The 18,237-nt window shown below is 42.6% G+C and overlaps 1 pseudogene across 1 annotated transcript; it reads left to right on the top strand.

The window, feature by feature from the left end:
• The first annotated feature begins 56 nt into the window (after positions 1-56).
• Positions 57-17,450, top strand: LOC128594468 (probable ATP-dependent RNA helicase DHX40; annotated as a pseudogene). Its single transcript, XR_008382562.1, has 4 exons — positions 57-169; positions 14,415-15,460; positions 15,752-16,087; positions 16,190-17,450. The product of XR_008382562.1 is annotated as a probable ATP-dependent RNA helicase DHX40 (transcript).
• Positions 17,451-18,237: the final 787 nt, after the last annotated feature.

Here is an 18,237-nt window from a genome sequence, read left to right as displayed (position 1 = left end):
CCGAAAGTTCTTCGAGTCCGGGCTGAGTCCGCGTTTTGTCTTTTTCAGGAGACTTCTTTCAGGAACCAGCAGTTTAGCGTAGAAATTAAAATTTCTATTAACATGATTTCTCTCGACAAACTGCTTTCTGTTTTTCAGCAAGAGTGAGTCCCGAGGAGACAGGCCACAGGTATTCATTCATTTAATATTATTCGTTCCAATGCCAGGTAGGTTTTTTTTTTGTTTTTGTTTTTGTTTTGTAGAGACGGAGTCTCACTGTACCGCCCTCGGTAGAGTGCCGTGACCTCACACAGCTCACAGCAACCTCTAACTCTTGGGCTTCCGCGATTCTCTTGCCTCAGCCTCCCGAGCAGCTGGGACTACAGGCGCCCGCCACAACGCCCGGCTATTTTTTTTGTTGCAGTTTGGCCGGGGCTGGGTCCGAACCCGCCACTCTCGGCATATGGGGCCGGCGCCCTACTCACTGAGCCACAGGCGCCACCCTCAATGCCAGGTAGTTTTAGGTGCCGGGGGATGCAGTAGTGAACAGTCCCGTCAAAGAGCTTCCTTTCTAGCAGAAGACGATGTGGAAACACTTCAGAGAGTGTTCTTGGCGTGAAAGAACTGGGAACTTCAAATAAGGCAATGAGGAAAGGTCTCTCTGAGTCAGAGACCCTGGAGTTTCGAGGATGAGCCAGGCTGGTCTGGGGAAGCTACGGAGAAGGAATTTGCCAGAAAAGAACAGGAGAAGCAAAGCTCCCAAGGCTGGAACAAGGTTGTCTTATCCAAAGAATCAAAAGGCCTGAGAGGCTTTTGAGGTGGAAAAGACAGTTGGGGGTTGGGGTGGTAAGTAGGGAGTCAAATCCAGCAGGGTCTTACATGACTTTGTAAGGAGTTTGGATTTCACTGCCGGGAAGTTCTCTCTCCCAAACCACTGGAGCATTGATTAAGCAGACAAGTCCGGGCTGGGAGGTAAGAAAAAGTAAGAGATACAGAAGGAAAGGACAATAAAATTACTCAACTCATGAGTAATAGTGGCATGTGGGTTCCCTTTCTACTTGTAATGTGGCCCAAGAGTTGCACCAGTGTGGCCTGTTAAAACAGTTGTGGTGCCTTAGCCCTGCAGCGTCATCGCGTTTTAAAAAGTTGATACCTTTGTATGTAAATAACATAAAGCTCTCACCAGTTTAGAGTCTCTCTGCTGAAAGTAAGGTTTAGTTTCTTCATCTTCATGTAGGATGTTGATTCCCTTTTATTTTTCCTAAAGGATGCTCTTCAAGTATTGCTTACTTTTTTCCAATTTTATTTCTGTGCACTGAATCTGGCCATTTCCTACACTCATCTTACTTTTGTATATATCATTTCATGTCTTTTATAATTATGGAAGTGATATTTGCCTACTGTAAAAAGTTTGAAAAATACAGAAAAGAAGGAAAAAGTAAACAATCCTTATTTTCCTCCACTCAGTTGATAAGCACTATTAATTCTTTGGGGAAACCTATAGTCATGCAGTTCTTAACCTGGGTTCCATGAATAGAATCAGAGTTTTCAAAAATAAATAAATAATAAAAAGGTTTAAAAAGTAAAGAAAATTTAAAAAAAAAATTAAAAATCAGGTTGGTGCCTGTAGCTCAAAGGGGTAGGGTACCAGACCTATATGCCGGAGGTGGCAGGTTCAAACCCAGCCCCGACCAAAAACTGCAAAAAAAAAAAATCAGGCCAGTTGCAGTGGTTCATGCCTATAATCCCAATACTCTGAGAAGCCCAGACGGGAGGAGCACTTGAGCTTAGGAGTTGGAGACCAGCCTGAGCAAGAGTGAGATCCTGTCTCTACTAAAATACATAAACAGACAAACAAGATGGGCATGTGATGAGTGCCTGTAGTCCCAAGTTATTCAGGAAGCTGAGGCATGAGGGTCACTTGAGCCCAAGAGTTTGAGGTTGCTGTGAGCTATGTCGCCACAGCACTCTACCCAGGACGACAGAGTGAGACTCTGTCTCAGAAAAAATAAATAAATAAAAAGAAAAAAGAATCAGGGCTTCATCTTTAGTTTCATTAACATCTAATTAAAATTTTAACATTTCTTTTGATTATGAATGTGGGCAATGAACCAATTAGTAGCAGTACTTGTGATTATGTCACTGACAAATCACAACTAATTTCATTTCATTGTTAGTTATCTCACAGTGTCATTTTCAGTAATTGCTACTTCAGAATTCCAATGATTATGAGACCACTCGATGTTATTTAGTGTGTCTATAAAGACACATTATACTATAACATTTAAAAAATAGTACACAATGTACTATAACATTTTAAAAATATTTTGGTAAGTATAATTCAGTTGATATTCTTTGAAATCCTGTGTATTTATACATTCTAAAACATTCTGTGGCTGGCTACAGTGGCTGACACCTGTAATCTCAGTACTTTGAGAGGTTGAGGCAGGAGGATTACTTGAGCCCAGGAGTTAGAGGCTGCAGTGAGCTATGATCACAACACTGCATTCCATGTAGCTGGTAGAGTGAAACTTTTCCTCTTAAAATATATATATATGTACTATATATATGTATATACTTATATGCTACATATATATATACACTTACATAGTGTGTGTGTATATATATACTTACATAGTGTGTATATATATATATATATATACACTTATATAGCGCACACACACACACATACTTCACTATATGTGTATATAGTGATAAAAGCTTATTAGCTTCAATGGACTTCTAAAGGGTCTATGCAACAAAAAAGATTAAGAACCAGCTCAGTGACTGTAGCTCAGGGGGCTAAGGTGCCAGCCACATATACCATAGCTGGAGGGTTTGAATCCAGCCCGGGCCTGCCAAACAACTACAACTACAACCAAAAAATAGCCAGGCTTTGTGGCGGGTGCCTGTAGTCCTAGCTACTTGGGAGGCTGAGGCAAGAGAATCGCTTAAGCCCAGGAATTGGAGGTTGCTGTGAGCTGTGATGCAATAGCACTCTACATAGGGCGACAGCTTGAGCCTCTATCTCAGAAAAAAAAAAAAGATTAAGAACCTGTGCAGGCTAAGAAGTTTCACAACTATTGAGTCATGGAAAAAGACTCCTAAATGTACTTAATTTTTTGAATATTTAGTGATTAGTAATAAATAGTAAGGTAATATAATTTTACTGAATCTTTATTACTACTTTGTGCTCTCAGATCACAGTATCATAACTCTGTTATACAGTTTGGCATGTCAGTAGAAATTGAAACCTACATAATTGGCATTTACCTAGCTGTCAATTTGGATGCGAAGTGAAATGTTCTCTTGACTGTGAGCTGGTAAAAACAGCAAAGAGTGATACTTAGCTCTCAGTGTTAGTCTTCAAAGCCTTCTTAAGCTTCAGAAGTTCCTTGAACTATGTCAGCAAGGAAGGGCAGCTGGTGAAAAGGACTTAACATTATAGCGGCTGGCAAATTAGCACTTGACAGATTTCATCAAGGTTTTCTGCAGGGTCAGTGAAAGGTTCTCACAACTAATTGCCTAATGAATTCACTTGTGGACGAGAATGGACAAGAAGCATGAGAAACAAATTGTAGACTTTATATTTTTCTTTTTTTTTAGACAAAAGAGTCTCTCACTTTGTTGCCCCTAGTAGAGTGCTATGGCATCACAGTTCACAGCAACTTCAAACTCTTGGGCTCAAGCCATTCTTGTCTCAGCCTCCCAAGTAGCTGCTCCTACAGGCACCCGCCACAACACCCGGCTATTTTTAGACACAGTGTCTTGCTCTTGCTCAGGTAATCCACCTGCCTCGGCCTGCCAGAGTGCTAGGATTACAGGCATGAGCCACCATGTCCAGCCTATACTTTATATTTTTCAAGGTAGGCTAACTACTGTAACAACAACAACAAACTTAACAGTAGCTTCACACATTTATTATCTGTCCCCACTTCCACATGGATGCTCCTGGTCAGGTGACTTACAATTTTTGTCAAGTGATGATTCAGGACACAGGCACCTTCCATGTAGTGGCTTCACAGTCCCATGGGGCCTCCTTATGGTTTTCCCTTTTGGATGCTCTGCATCAGGTCAAGCTGAGGGGCAAAAATGAAGAATTATTCATGAGAGGGTTTTGTGAGCAAGGCTTCCACCATATTTATTTCTATCTCTTTACAGGATCTCAGTTTGTCCCCCAGGCCTGGGTACAGTGCCTTGATCATAGCTCTCTGCAACCTGAAACTCCTGGAGTCAAGTGATCCCCTCACTTCACTGTTCTAAGTAGCTAGGACTATAGGAACTGCACCTGACTATTTTATTTATTTTTTAACTATAAACAAGACAAATTTATTTACAGTTTCCATGGGTCAGGTATCCAGCATATTTTATCTGGGCCCTCTCTTCAGGATCTCTTGGACAAAATCAAGATGTCAGCTGAGCCATGTTTTCATCATGAGGCTCTGTAGGGCAGTGTTTTTCAATCTTTTTTATCTCACAGCGCACTTGAACCTATAGTTAAACTTCCATGGAACCCCTAAATTATGTTGATCCAAAAAAAGAATAAATAAAAAGAATATACTTTGAACTTTTTTCAAAAACAATTAATTAACGATCTTTAAAAATTTTCACAGCAAACTTAAGATCCTCTTGTGGCACAGCAGTGTGTCATGGCACACAGGTTGAAAATTACTGTGGGCATGGTGGCTCATGCCTGTAATCTTAGCACTCTGGGAGGCCAAGGCAGGTGGATTGCTTGAGCTCAGGAGTTTGAGACCAGCCTGAGTAATAGTGAGATCCCCATCTCTACCGAAAATAATAATAAAAAAAACTAGCCAGGCATTGTGGCAGGCACCTATAGTCCCAGCTACTCAGGAGTCTGAGGCAAAAGGATTGGTCAAGCCCAAGAGTTTAAGATTTCTGTGAGTTATGATATCACAGCACTCTACCAGTGTGACAGAGTGAGACTCTGTCTATAAAAAAGAAGAACAGAAAATCACTGCTCTAGGGAAAACTCTTAGGAGCTCACGCAAGTTGTTGGCAGAAGTCAGTTCTCGTGGTGATAGGACTAAAGGTCTCCATTCTCTTCTAGTAGCTGTTGGCCAGGAGTCAGTCTCAACACCTAGAGGTCAGTCATGTCTATCTTCAAGCCACAAAGATCGTTAATGACACATACTGAATTTCTCTCATGGTTTTGAATCTCTAACTTCTGCTTCTCCAACAAGTCAGAGAAAACTTATTTTAAAGGAGTCATGTGATTAGAATAGGTCCACCAGGATAACCTTTCTATTGTAAGGTCAACTGATCTGTAAAATCCCTTTTTTATGTAACATAACATAATCAGGAGTAACAGGAGAGCACAGAGATTAAGAGGTCCTTTTAGAATACGGCCTTCCACAATCCCCAGACTCACCATCTTCACAGGTTCCCAAGATTCCCATTAGCATGTCAACTCAAAATCAGAAATTATCATCTAAGTCTCTATAGCTCAAATGCCCCAAATTTTATCATGTAAATCTTCTAAATCATGTGGGGATGGGGCTCTGAGGTAATCCATAATATCAGTTCCTAGGCACAATTCCACTCCATTTGTGGACTTATAAAACTATAGGGGCACATTATCTTCCTTCAATGCTCCAGACACATAAAGGTGGGACAGACATATGATAATAGTTACATTACAGGTTCAAAAATAGCTTTAAAAGAGACACCAGCCAAAGCAAGTTTGAAATGCAGCCAGACAGACTCCAGCAAGAGTTCTTTAATTATTCCCAGGTCAAGGCCTAGGAATAATCCTTCATGGTTCACAATTGTGCACTCTTGAGTTCTTGGTTCAGCCTTCTGGCCTCTGAGTCATCCTTCCCTGCTTCCATTGGTCAGGAGTCTGGCACATTTTAAGGAGCTGCTCTGCTTGGGGTTACAAAGGCTGAAATCCAGGTGTTGACCAAGTTAGAGGTGCTATATAAGATTTGCTGCCAAGTTCATTCTGGCTGTTGGCAGTTCTTTCTGGATGTGGCACTGAGGTCTCCATTCATTTGCTGAATGTTGCCTGGGGGTCTCTTTCAACTCTTAAAAGTTACTCATTACTTAACTTGTGGCTTCCTCCATCTTCCAGCCAGCACTGGCATTTTGAATTCCTCTCCTACTTTGAATCTCTGATTTCTGCTTCTCCCTATTTTTATTTTTGTAGACACAAGGTCTCACTATGTTGCCAAGGCTAGTCTCAACGTGGTCTGATCTCAAGCAATACTGCCACCTCAGCCTCCCTAAGTGCTAGGAGTACAGATGTGAGCCACCATGCTCAGCCTCCACCCATGTTTCGTTGGCAGAACTCATTATCAAGGCTATAACTAATTACTTCTAATTAGGAGGTTGGGAAATGTGGTCTATCAATGTGCCCAGAGTGGAAAAGAAGTGATTTGGTCAACAACTAGCCAGTCTTTGCCACATTTTCCAAACTTCTGACTATAGGAACCGGGGCATATATATTTGAGTGAATTGAGCAGTGTAGTGACAGTACAAAGGATTAATCTTATTTTTGACGATGAGTAGTTATTTTATATTGTTGAGTTTATTCTGGGAACTTGACTATCTGAATAGTAAAGAAAAAATGTAGCTGGGTGTGGTGGCTCACGCCTATAATCCTAGCACTCTGGGAATTTCAACAAAATAAGGTTGTTTTTTTTTTGTAGAGACAGGAGTCTCACTGTACCGCCCTTGGGTAGAGTGCCGTGGCGTCACACGGCTCACAGCAACCTCTAACTCTTGGGCTTACGCGATTCTCTTGCCTCAGCCTCCCGAGCAGCTGGGACTACAGGCGCCCGCCAGATGTAAATATAACACTTCTCACCTGTCATTGCTTAGAATTCCATTTTGATTTATCTGTATAGTGGTTTTGAGTGTATTTCTTTGTATAGCTAGTTCATGATTTGTCTAGGTAATACATTATGTATACACAACACTGTCTACTAATGTGACATTTTACCAGTTTGAATAAAGGTTGAAAACCTTACCTCTAGTTATGTTCCTTTAACCTTTCCCATTTATAATTGCTTTAAATATTTCCTCTACATTCATTGAGAACCACAAAAACAGTGGCATACTTTTTACTTCAACCATCAAATGTAATTTAGAAAACTCTAGAGCAGGCGTCCTCAAACATTTTAAACAGGGAGCCAATTCACTGTCCCTCAGACCATTGGAGGGCCGGACTATAGTTTAAAAAAAAAAAACTATGAACAAGTTCCTATGCACACTGCACATATCTTATTTTGAAGTAAAAAACAAAATGGGAACAAATACAATTCACACGGCTTCATGTGGCCCGCAGGCCGCAGTTTGAGGACACCTGCTCTAGAGGAAAAGGAAAGTCTATTGTGTTTACTCATGCTTGTGCTCTTTCCTTTGTTCTTTCTTCATTCTTGACATTCCAAGATTCCTTCTTTTATCATTTTCTTTCCATTTAAAGAACTTCATTTTTTTTGTTTGTTTTGAGACAGAGTCTCACTATGTTGCCCTCAGTACCATGCTATGGCGTCACAGCTCACAGCAACCTCAAACTCCTGGGCTTAAGCGATTCTCTTGCCTCAGCCTCCTGATTAGCTAGGACAACAGGCGCTTACCACAATGCCTGGCTATTTTTGTTGTTGTAGTTGTCATTATTGTTTGGCAGAGCCAGGTAGGATTCGAACTCACCAGCCCCAGTGTATGTGGCCAGCGCCCTAGCCACTGAGCTACAGGCACTGAGCCATAAAGAACTTCCTTGAGGGGCTGCGCCTGTGGCTCAGTGAGTACGGCGCCGGCCCCATATACCAAGGGTGCTGGGTTCAAATCCAGCCTCCGCCAAACTGCAACAAAAAAATAGCTGGGGGCGGTGCCTGTGGCTCAGTGAGTAGGGCGCCGGCCCCATATGCCGAGGGTGGCGGGTTCGGGCCCAGCCCCGGCCAAACTGCAACAAAAAAATAGCCGGGCGTTGTGGCGGGCGCCTGTAGTCCCAGCTGCTCGGGAGGCTGAGGCAAGAGAATTGCGTAAGCCCAAGAGTTAGAGGTTGCTGTGAGCAGTGTGACGCCCGGCACTCTACCGAGGGCGGTACAGTGAGACTCTGTCTCTACAAAAAAAAAAAAAAAAATAGCTGGGAGTTGTGGCAGGCGCTTGTAGTCACAGCTACTTGGGAGGCTGAGGCAAGAGAATAGCCTAAACCCAGGAGTTGGAGGTTACTGTGAGCTGTGACACCACAGCACTCTGCCGAGGGTGATAAAGTGAGACTCTGTCTCTAAAAAAAAAGAACTTCCTTGAGGCAAGAGATTCACTTGAGCCCAAGAGTTGAGGTTGCTGTGAGCTATGGTACCACGGCACTCTATCAAGGGTAACAAAGTGAGACGCTGTCTCAAAAAAATAAAATAAAGGGCGGCGCCTATGGCTCAGTGGATAGGACACCAGCCCCATATACCGAGGGTGGCAGTTTCAAACCCAGCCCCGGCCAAACTGCAACAAAAAAATAGCCAGGCGTTGTGGCGGGTGCCTGTGGTCCCAGCTACTCGGGAGGCTGAGGCTGAGAATCGCCTAAGCCCAGGAGTTGGAGGTTGCTGTGAGCTGTGTGACACCACGGCACTCTACCAAGGGCGATAAAGTGAGACTCTGTCTATGAAAAAAAAAAATAAAAACAAATGAAGAACTTCCTTTAGTAGAGAGAAGGGAACACTGTTGGTGGGACTGCAAACTAATACAGCCTCTTTGGAAAGAAATATGGAGAATCAGGCAGCACCTCAGTGGGTAGGGCACTGGCCCCATATACGGAGGGTAGCAGGTTTGAACCTGCCCCAGCCAAACTGCAACAGAAAAATAGCCAGGCGTTGTGGCGGACGCCTGTAGTCCCAGTTACTCGGGAGGCTGATGCAAGAGGGTCACCTAGGCCCAGGAGTTGGAGGTTGCTGTGAGCTGTGACGCTACAGCACTCTACTGGGGGTGATAAAAAAAAAAATATATGGAGAATCCTCAAAGAATCCCACAATCCTCAAAATAGGCCTTCCATTTGATCCCACAATCCTATTACTAAGCATCCACCCAGAAGAAAAAAATTATAAGGACATTTGCACTAGATTGTTTATCACAGTTCAATTTACAGTCATCAAGGTATGGAAACAACCTAAATGCCCATCAACCAAAGAATAGATTAATAAACCATGATATGTGTACACCATGTAATATTCAGCTATAAAAAAGATGGAGTCTCTACATCTTTTGTATCAATCTGGATGGAATTTTTTTTTTTTTTTTGAGATAGAGTCTCACTATATCGCCCTTGGTAGAGTGCCATGGTGTCACAGCTCATAGCAACCTCCAACTCTTGGTCTTAAATAATTCTCTTGCCTCAGCCTCCCAAGTAGCTGGAACTACAGGCACCCACCACAATGCCTGGCTGTTTTTTTGTTGCAGTTGTCATTGTTTAGCAGGCCCGGGCTGGATTTGAACCTGCCAGCTCCTATGTATGTAGCTGGCGCCCTAGCCACTGAGCTACAGGTGCCGAGCAAGAATCACATTCTTAGTAAAGAATTACAAGAATGGAGGCTCGGCACCTATAGCTCAGTGGTTAGGGCACCAGCCACATACACCAGGGCTGGCAGATTTGAACCTAGCTAGGGCCTGCTAAACAACAATGGCAATTGCAACAAAAAAATAGCCAGGCATTGTGGTGGGTGCCTGTAGTTCCAGCTCCTTGGGAGGCTGAGACAAGAGAATCACTTAAACCCAGGAGGTTGCTGTGAGCTGTGACACCATGACATTCTACTGAGGGCAACACAGTAAGACTGTCTCCAAAAAAAAAAAAAAAATTTACAAGAATAGAAAAGCAAGTATCCAATGTACTCAATACTATTATGAAGCCAGTAGATGATCTAATACGCGTACCACATAAGAGGGAAGCTCAATTCAAGATAGCGGAGAGGGGAGGATGGAAAGGGATGGTATATGGCACACCTTCTGGCTGTGGGACACAACTACAACAGGGACTCTTCCTAACAAATGTAAACATTGTAACCTAATTGTACCCTCACATTAATCTGAAATTAAAAAAGAAAAACAAAACTTCCTTTAGCCACTTTTTTTTGAGACAGAATCTCAGTCTGTTGCCCAGGTTGGAGTGCCATGGCAAGATCCTAGCTCACCATAACCTCAAATTCCTAGACTTAAGCAATCCTCCTGCCTTAGTATCCTAGTTATTTGAGAATACAGATATGCACTACCACAGCCAGCTGATATTTTTATTTTTGTAGAAATGAGTACTAGGCTGGACTGGGACTATGATTCCCAGGCTGGTTTCTAACCCCTGACGTCAAATGATCCTCCTTTCTCAGGTTCCCAATGTGCTGGGATTACAGGTATGATCTACCTCACCCAACCCAGCCATTTTTTTTTCTTTTTGAGACAGAGTCTCATTATGTCACCCCGGTTGGAGTGCTATGGCATCACTGCTCACAGCAACCTCTAACTCTTGGGCTTAAGCAATTCTCTTGCCTCAGACTCCCAAGTAGCTGGGACTACAGGCGCCCACCACAATGCCCAGCTCAGCTATTTTGTTGTTGTTGCAGTTGTCATTGTTGTTTTAGCTGGCTCGAGTCGATTCCACCCTGTCAGCCTCTGTGTATGTGGCCAGCACCCTACTCACTGACTGGGTGGAACCCATCCTAGCCATTTTTTTAAAGGTAGATCTACTGGTGACAAATTTTCTTAGTTTTTCCCCATTTATGTCTTAATTTCCTCTTTCTTCCTGAAGGATATTTTCACTGGATGCAGAATTCTGGGTTGATGGTTATTTACTTTCAGCACTTGAAAAATACTGTGCTGGCTCATTGCCTGTAGCTCAGTGGCTAGGGCTCCGGCCACATACATGGGGGCTGGCAGGTTCTAACCCAGCCTGGGCCTGCCAAACAACAATGACAACTACAACCAAAAAATACCCAGGTATTGTGGTGGGTGCCTATAGTCCCTGCTACTTGGGAGGCTGAGGCAAGAGAATCACTTAAGCTCAAGAGTCTGAGGTTGCTGTGAGCTGTAAGCCATGGTACTCTACCAAGGGTGACACAGTGATGAAACTCTGTCTCAAAAAAAAAAAAAGAAAGAAAGAAAAAAAAAAATGCTGTGCTACACTTCTTTCTGGCTTCCATGCTTTCTGATAAGAAATCTGTTATTTGAGTATTTCCCCCCTGGTTGATAGGATATTGCTTCTCCATCACTGCTTTCAAGAGTTTTTCTTTTGTGCTTAAGCTAGGCTTTTAAAAGAAAAGAGTTTTTCTTTGGTCACAGTGGCTCACAACTGTAATCCTAGCACTTTGTGAAGCCAAGGCAGGAGGATTGCCTGAGGCAAAAGTTCAAGACCAGCCTGAGCAAGAGCAAGACCTCATCTCCACAACAAATAGAAAAATTAACCAGATGTGGTAGCACACACCTATAGTTTCAGCTACTTAGGTTGAGACAGGAGGATGGCTTGAGCCCGGGAATTTGAGGTTGCAGTTGCAGTGAGCTATGATGATGCCATAGCACTCTAGCCAGAATGACAGAGAAAGACTTCATCTTAAAAAAAAAAAAAAGTGAGAGAGAGTGAGAGACGGAGATAGAGATTGTCTTTAGCTTTCAGAAGTTTGACTATGATGTATTAGAATGAATTGCTTTGGATTTATCCTTTTTGGTCTTTTCTCAGCTTCTTGAATCTATAAGTTTGTATCTTGCCAAATTTGGAAAAGTCTCTGCTATTCTTCCGTCAACTGAAAAATGACAAGGTTTATACATTTTGAAAGGAAAGCTTTATTTTTCATAAAGGGTTGCAGCTTGCAGAGTGGCCATTCTGACAGGCTGGGAAGAAGTTGCCTTAGGTAGAAGCCAAGAGCATGTACTTCAAGGGAGTACAAAGAACAGGAATTTATGCTGAGCAGGGTGGCTGAATATACATATTTTACAAGCTATTGGAGGGATGTTGAATATTTATGACAGGAAAAACATGCATATGTGCAGTTGAGCTTCATGCCCCTTCATGGAATCCACGTTCAGAAAATGGCAGCCTTAATATCATTCAAAGGTGAAGCATAGCCTCCATAGACTGGTTGAACCATTCCATGGTTGTTCTCATCAGGAAGGAATGCTGGTCAGTTGTCATAACAAAACTGTAAAAAGGGAGAAGTGGTCGGAAGATTAGCTCTCAGGGAAGAAAACTGAGGAGAGGGTGTGATAAAGTACGTCTGTTTCCCATCTCATCATGGCTAGGAACTCAGGTTTAAGGTTTCTCTGGACCCCCCTTGGCCAAGAGGGGTCTTCTCAGTCAGCAGGAGGGCTTAGGATATTATTTTAGTTCACACTTCACATATTTTTTTCAGCCTCATCAACTTTCTCCCCTCCTAGATTACAATGACATAAATGTTAGATCTTTTGTTACATACAATTTCATAGGTCCCTAAAGCTCTGTTAATTTTTTTCAGTCTATTTTTCTCTCTATTGATTAGATTCTTTCCTGTGTCCTCTCTATTCTGTTGTTGAGCTCATACATTAAAATTTTAAGTATTGTATTTTTTAGTTCTAAAATTTTTATTTCATATTTTATATCTTCTGATTTTTGCAGACTATTATTTTTTTCATTTTTTGAAGTGTATTTGTAATTGCTTATTGAAGGATTTTTATGATGGCTGCCTTAAAAATCTTTACCAGATAATTCAAATATCCCTGTTATCTTAATACTAGCATTGGCTGATTGTCTTTTTCTTTCGAGTTGAGATTTTTTCTGGTTCTTAGTAGGATGAATCATTTTTCAGTTGAAACCTAGGCATTTCGGATACTATGAGATTCTGGATCTTATGTAAATCTTCTGTTACAGCAGGCCTTCTCTGCCACTGCTTTAGGTGGGGGAAAAAGGCCCTACTGTTGTAGGAAGATAAGGCCCAACAGAGAGAAAGAGCACCCAAACACCATGTTTATAAGAGGAAGGGCTTTATTCACTGGCTGGGAGCTTACGGCATAGAAGAATTTCAAATGGCCATGCTCCCCGACTGGCTTGGTCTTTCCCTTTTTATCAATAGCCAAAAAGTTCCAACCCATAGATACCCTTCTCATTGGCCAGTTTGAATTAAACGGGAGATGCTATTCCAGCCCTCATAGAACTACAGGATTTAATAGAAATGGAAATTTCCAAATTCCAGGAAGTTAACAAATTCCCAAGAGCTGAGCCACCATGGCGAGGAGGACCCTGCAGGTGTATCCTTGTGGTCTCCTTGAGAAGACCTGTTCTCCTAGACCTCACCCTTCTCTGGTATCCTCCATCACTACCGTCTCCACTTGGCTTCCATTGACACCTGGTGGGGAGGTGTTTCTTGTAACTTCTGGGTAGGAGTGGAAGTCCAGGCTACCCTCTTATGCTATGCTGACACCATGAGGTAGATCTGGAGTAGGCTTCTTACCACCCAGCAGGGATAAAAGTCACTGCTCTGCCCTTCAAGGAGAGGCCCTTCCTTTCAGTCTAGTGAAAAGTAGAAGTCTAGGTTTCTCACTTGGCCTTTGCTGGCAGGGATTGGGGGTAGAAGTGGGGAAGCTGCAGTGTTTTTGGTGGTGTTTGGCTAGAGCAGAATAGTTATTGTCTGAAAGTTTTCTGTTTTCCTAGCCTGGTCCTCACTTTGTCTCTTGGCTAGGGACAGCAGCTTTTACTCAATGCACTTTTTGTCTTTGCCACTGGCATTACTGTGTTGTGCTCATCTCCAGCATTTGGGATGTATAAGGCAAAAACCAAACCCAGGGAATGCACTGCTGTTTTTCAGGCTGGTCCCTTGCCGGTCTGATTCTTTACCCCACCTTTCAGAGACTTCTCATGTTTGTTTTATATTTAAAAAGCTAAAGATGGCTCAGGGCCTATAGTTCAGTGGCTATAGGCTCAGTGGCTAGGGCACGAACCACATACACTGGAGCTGGCAGGTTTGAATCTGGCCCAGGCCTGCCAAACAACAATGACAACTACAACCAAAGAAATAGCCAGGTGTTGTGGCGGGCGCCTGTAGTCCCAGCTACTTGGGAGGCTGAGGCAAGAGAATTGCTTAAGCCCAAGAGTTTGAGGTTGCTGTGAGCTGTGACGCCACAGCACTCTTCTGAAGGTGACATAGTGAGACTTTGTCTCAAAAAAAAAAAAAAAGCTAAAGATTTTAGCTGTTCTTAGTGGCAAGGACAGGGAAAAGTGTGTCTACTTCATCTTTCAGGAATCGACGTATCCTTATCTGTCCATTTAAAGAAAAAAAATTTTTTTTGAGGTTTCTGACCAGGGCTGGGTTTGAACCCACCACCTCCGGCATATGGTGCCGCGCCCCCCCCACCGCGCCACAGGTGCTGCCCTAAAGAAAATTTTTTAAATTGAATTTTAAATTTTAAAGTTTTTAAAATTTAAAAACTTTTAAATTTAGGTCCTCGCCTTTCCCCTCCCATCTCTTCAGATCGGTGGACGTGCTCACCTCCACTTGGGGCCAGGTCTATGTCCCAGTTTCCTGCCGTCGCAGGCAGGGTGCCAAGGCGGCAAGAGGAAGGTGAGCGGTCAAGAGACCTTCAGGAAGAGCGGCCCTTGGCTGTTTCCATCGCTGATAGAGAAGAGAAAGGATGCACATCACAAGAGGGAGGAACTACTCCAACTTTTCCTATTCAGAAACAAAGAAAAAGCTTATTCAAGCTGTGAGGGACAATTCATTCCTTATTGTTACTGGAAATACAGAAAGTGGTAAAACAACTCAACTCCCAAAATATCTATATGAAGCAGGGTTTTCACAACATGGTATGATTGGTGTGACTCAGCCACGAAAAGTAGCTGCCATATCAGTTGCTCAGAGGGTGGCTGAAGAAATGAAATGCACTTTGGGATCCAAAGTAGGATACCAAGTTCATTTTGATGATTGCAGCTCTAAGGAGATAGCAATCAAATACATGACTGATGGATGTTTACTGAAACATATTCTGGGAGATCCAAATCTTAGCAAATTCAGTGTCATTATTTTGGATGAAGCCCATGAGAGAACTCTAACTACAGATATCTTATTTGGTTTATTGAAGAAGTTATTTCAGGAGAAGTCTCCTAACAGGAAAGAACATTTAAAGGTGGTGGTAATGTCAGCAACTATAGAATTAGCCAAGCTGTCTGCATTCTTTGGAAATTGTCCAATATTTGATATACCTGGAAGGCTTTATCCAGTGAGAGAGAAATTCTGCAATTTGGCCCACAAGACAGAGAAAATACTGCATATATTCAAGCGATTGTGAAAATGACCATGGATATCCTTTTGAATGAAATGGCTGGAGATATCTTGGTTTTCCTAACTGGCCAGTTTGAAATCGAAAAAAGTTGTGAATTACTTTTTCAGATGGCATAGTCCGTTGATTATGATTATGATGTTCAAGATACCACGCTAGATGGCTTGTTAATATTGCCATGTTATGGATCTATGACAACAGATCAACAGAGGAGAATATTTTTGCCACCTCCACCTGGAATTAGAAAATGTGTCATATCCTTGGGCGGCGCCTGTGGCTCAGTGAGTAGGGCGCCGGCCCCATATGCCGAGGGTGGCGGGTTCAAACCCAGCCCCGGCCAAACTGCAACAAAAAAATAGCCGGGTGTTGTGGCGGGCGCCTGTAGTCCCAGCTGCTCGGGAGGCTGAGGCAGGAGAATCGCGTAAGCCCAAGAGTTAGAGGTTGCTGTGAGCCTTGTGACGCCACGGCACTCTACCCAAGGGCGGTACAGTGAGACTCTGTCTCTACAAAAAAAAAAAAAAAAAAAAAAAAAAAGAAAATGTGTCATATCCACCAATATTTCTGCAACTTCTTTGACAATAGATGGAATTAGATACGTGGTAGATGGTGGCTTTGTGAAGCAGTTAAATCACAACCCCAGATTAGGACTGGACATCCTGGTGGTGGTTCCAATTTCAAAGAGTGAGGCATTACAGCGAAGTGGCTGGGCTGGCAGGACTTCCTCAGGAAAATGCTTTAGGATCTATAGTAAAGATTTTTGGAACTAGTGTATGCCTGACCATGTGATCCCTGAGATTAAGAGGACTAGTTTGACATCTGTAGTTCTGACCTTAAAGTGCCTTGCCATACACGATGTCATAAGAGAATTGTCGATCCTGGGATGGATATTTATATGAGATATTGGACCTTTTTCCTTTATTGGACCTATTTCAAGATGAGAAATTGATGATTTTTCATCTCAAGATTTAAGGTTTCCCTATTTGGATCCACCTAATGAGAGACTTATTTTGGAAGCTCTTAAACAACTTTACCAGTGTGATGCTATTGACAGTTGATCCAGAGTACCAGAAGGAAGCAGAACAGAGACATCGAGAACTGGCAGCTAAAGCTGGAGGATTTAATGACTTTGCAACTTTAGCTGTCATCTTTGAACAATGCAAATCAAGTGGAGCTCCAGCTTCATGGTGCCAAAAGCATTGGATTCATTGGAGGTGCTTATTTTCTGCATTTCGTGTGGAAGCTCAACTTCGAGAACTAATAAGGAAACTTAAACAGCAAAGTGATTTCCCAAGAGAGACCTTTGAAGGCCCTAAACATGAAGTACTACGAAGATGTCTTTGTGCAGGCTATTTCAAAAATGTAGCCCGAAGATCGGTTGGGAGAACGTTTTGCACAATGGATGGGCGTGGAAGCCCAGTTCACATTCATCCTTCCTCAGCACTTCATGAACAGGAAACCAAACTTGAATGGATCATTTTTCATGAGGTGTTAGTTACCACCAAAGTCTACGCAAGAATTGTGTGTCCAATTCGTTATGAGTGGGTAAGAGACTTGTTACCCAAGTTGCACGAATTTAATGCACATGATTTGAGCAGTGCGGCTCGACGTGAAGTGAGAGAAGATGCAAGGAAGAGATGGACAAACAAGGAAAATGTAAAGCAGCTAAAGGATGGAATATCAAAAGAAGTTCTAAAGAAAATGCAAAGAAGAAATGATGACAAATCCATATCAGATGCCCGGGCTTGTTTCCTTGACAGAAAGCAGCAGAGGACCTAGGACCACAGTGACACCCTGAAGGAAACAGGCTAAGCGGTGAACTCTCCAATTCTGAAAGTAGGAAAAGCAGCCAGGGCATGTGCTTCCATTTTGCCAGTTATTTCAGACATTACCAAGAGGAAGTGGCCAGCAGTTGTTATTAGCCTATGGGCCAAAGGCAAATATCAGAGTTAATCAGTACCAATAAATGGAATTTGCAAAGAAAAGATTAGGTTGCCATAGTCATAGGCAGTGATACATGAAGCCAATGAAAGACAATACATGTAATATTTTCCTCACTTCAATTCTGCTGGCCTTAACTGGTATCAAACGCTGTCATTGAGATATTTTCAAAGAAGATTGAATTGTATTTAATCAGTGTGTACTCCATTTGCATTGAAGCATTAAAAATTATTTTCCTTAAAAAAAAAAACTTTTAAATTAAAAAAAAATATCATCCATGAAGCAAAATATAGTCTGTGGCTTACCTTTTCATACCCTTCTTAAACTAATGATATTAGATTACAACAACATTTTCATACTCTCTTTTTTTTGAGACAGAGTCTCACTATGTCAGTAGAGTGCTTGGCATCACAGCCCACAGCAACCTCCAACTCTTGGGCTTAAGCGATTCTTTTGCCTCAGCCTCCCAAGTAGCTGTAACTACAGGTGCCCACCACAACACCTGGCTATTTTTTGGTTGTAGTTGTCATTGTTGTTTGGTAGGCCCGGCTGTATTTAAACCTGCCAGCTCCCATGTATGTGGCTTGCACCTAGCCGCTGAGCTACAGGCACTGAGGCTACTTTTTTTTTTTTTTTTTTTGGTAGAGACAGAGTCTTACTTTATTGCCCTTGGTAGAGTATTGTGGCATCCCAGCTCACAGCAACCTCCAACTCCTGGGCTTAGGTGATTCTCTTGCCTCAGCCTCCTGAGTAGCTGGGACTATAGGTGCCCACCACAAGGCCTAGCTATTTTTTTGTTGTAGTTTGGCCAGGGCCTAGTTTGAACCCACCACCCTCGGTATATGGGGCGAGCACACTACCCACTGAGTCACAGGTGCCGCCCATTTTTTAAAAATTTCGTTGGCTTTCATAGGCTGTTTGTATTTTCACCAAAAATCCTACTTAGATTGCATTGAATCTGTCAATCAATTTAGGGAGAATTGATATGTTAACTCTACTGTGTCTTCCAATCCATGGACCTGGTCTCTCTATCCCTTGTCTTCACTAATCTCTCTCAGTGGGCGGTGCCTGTGGCTCAAG

This window comes from Nycticebus coucang, chromosome 9 (genome assembly GCF_027406575.1).
Source record: "Nycticebus coucang isolate mNycCou1 chromosome 9, mNycCou1.pri, whole genome shotgun sequence".
Classification (NCBI taxonomy): Eukaryota; Metazoa; Chordata; class Mammalia; order Primates; family Lorisidae; genus Nycticebus; species Nycticebus coucang.
Note: the sequence above shows the minus strand (reverse complement) of the source record. Positions and strands in the feature narration are given on the sequence as shown.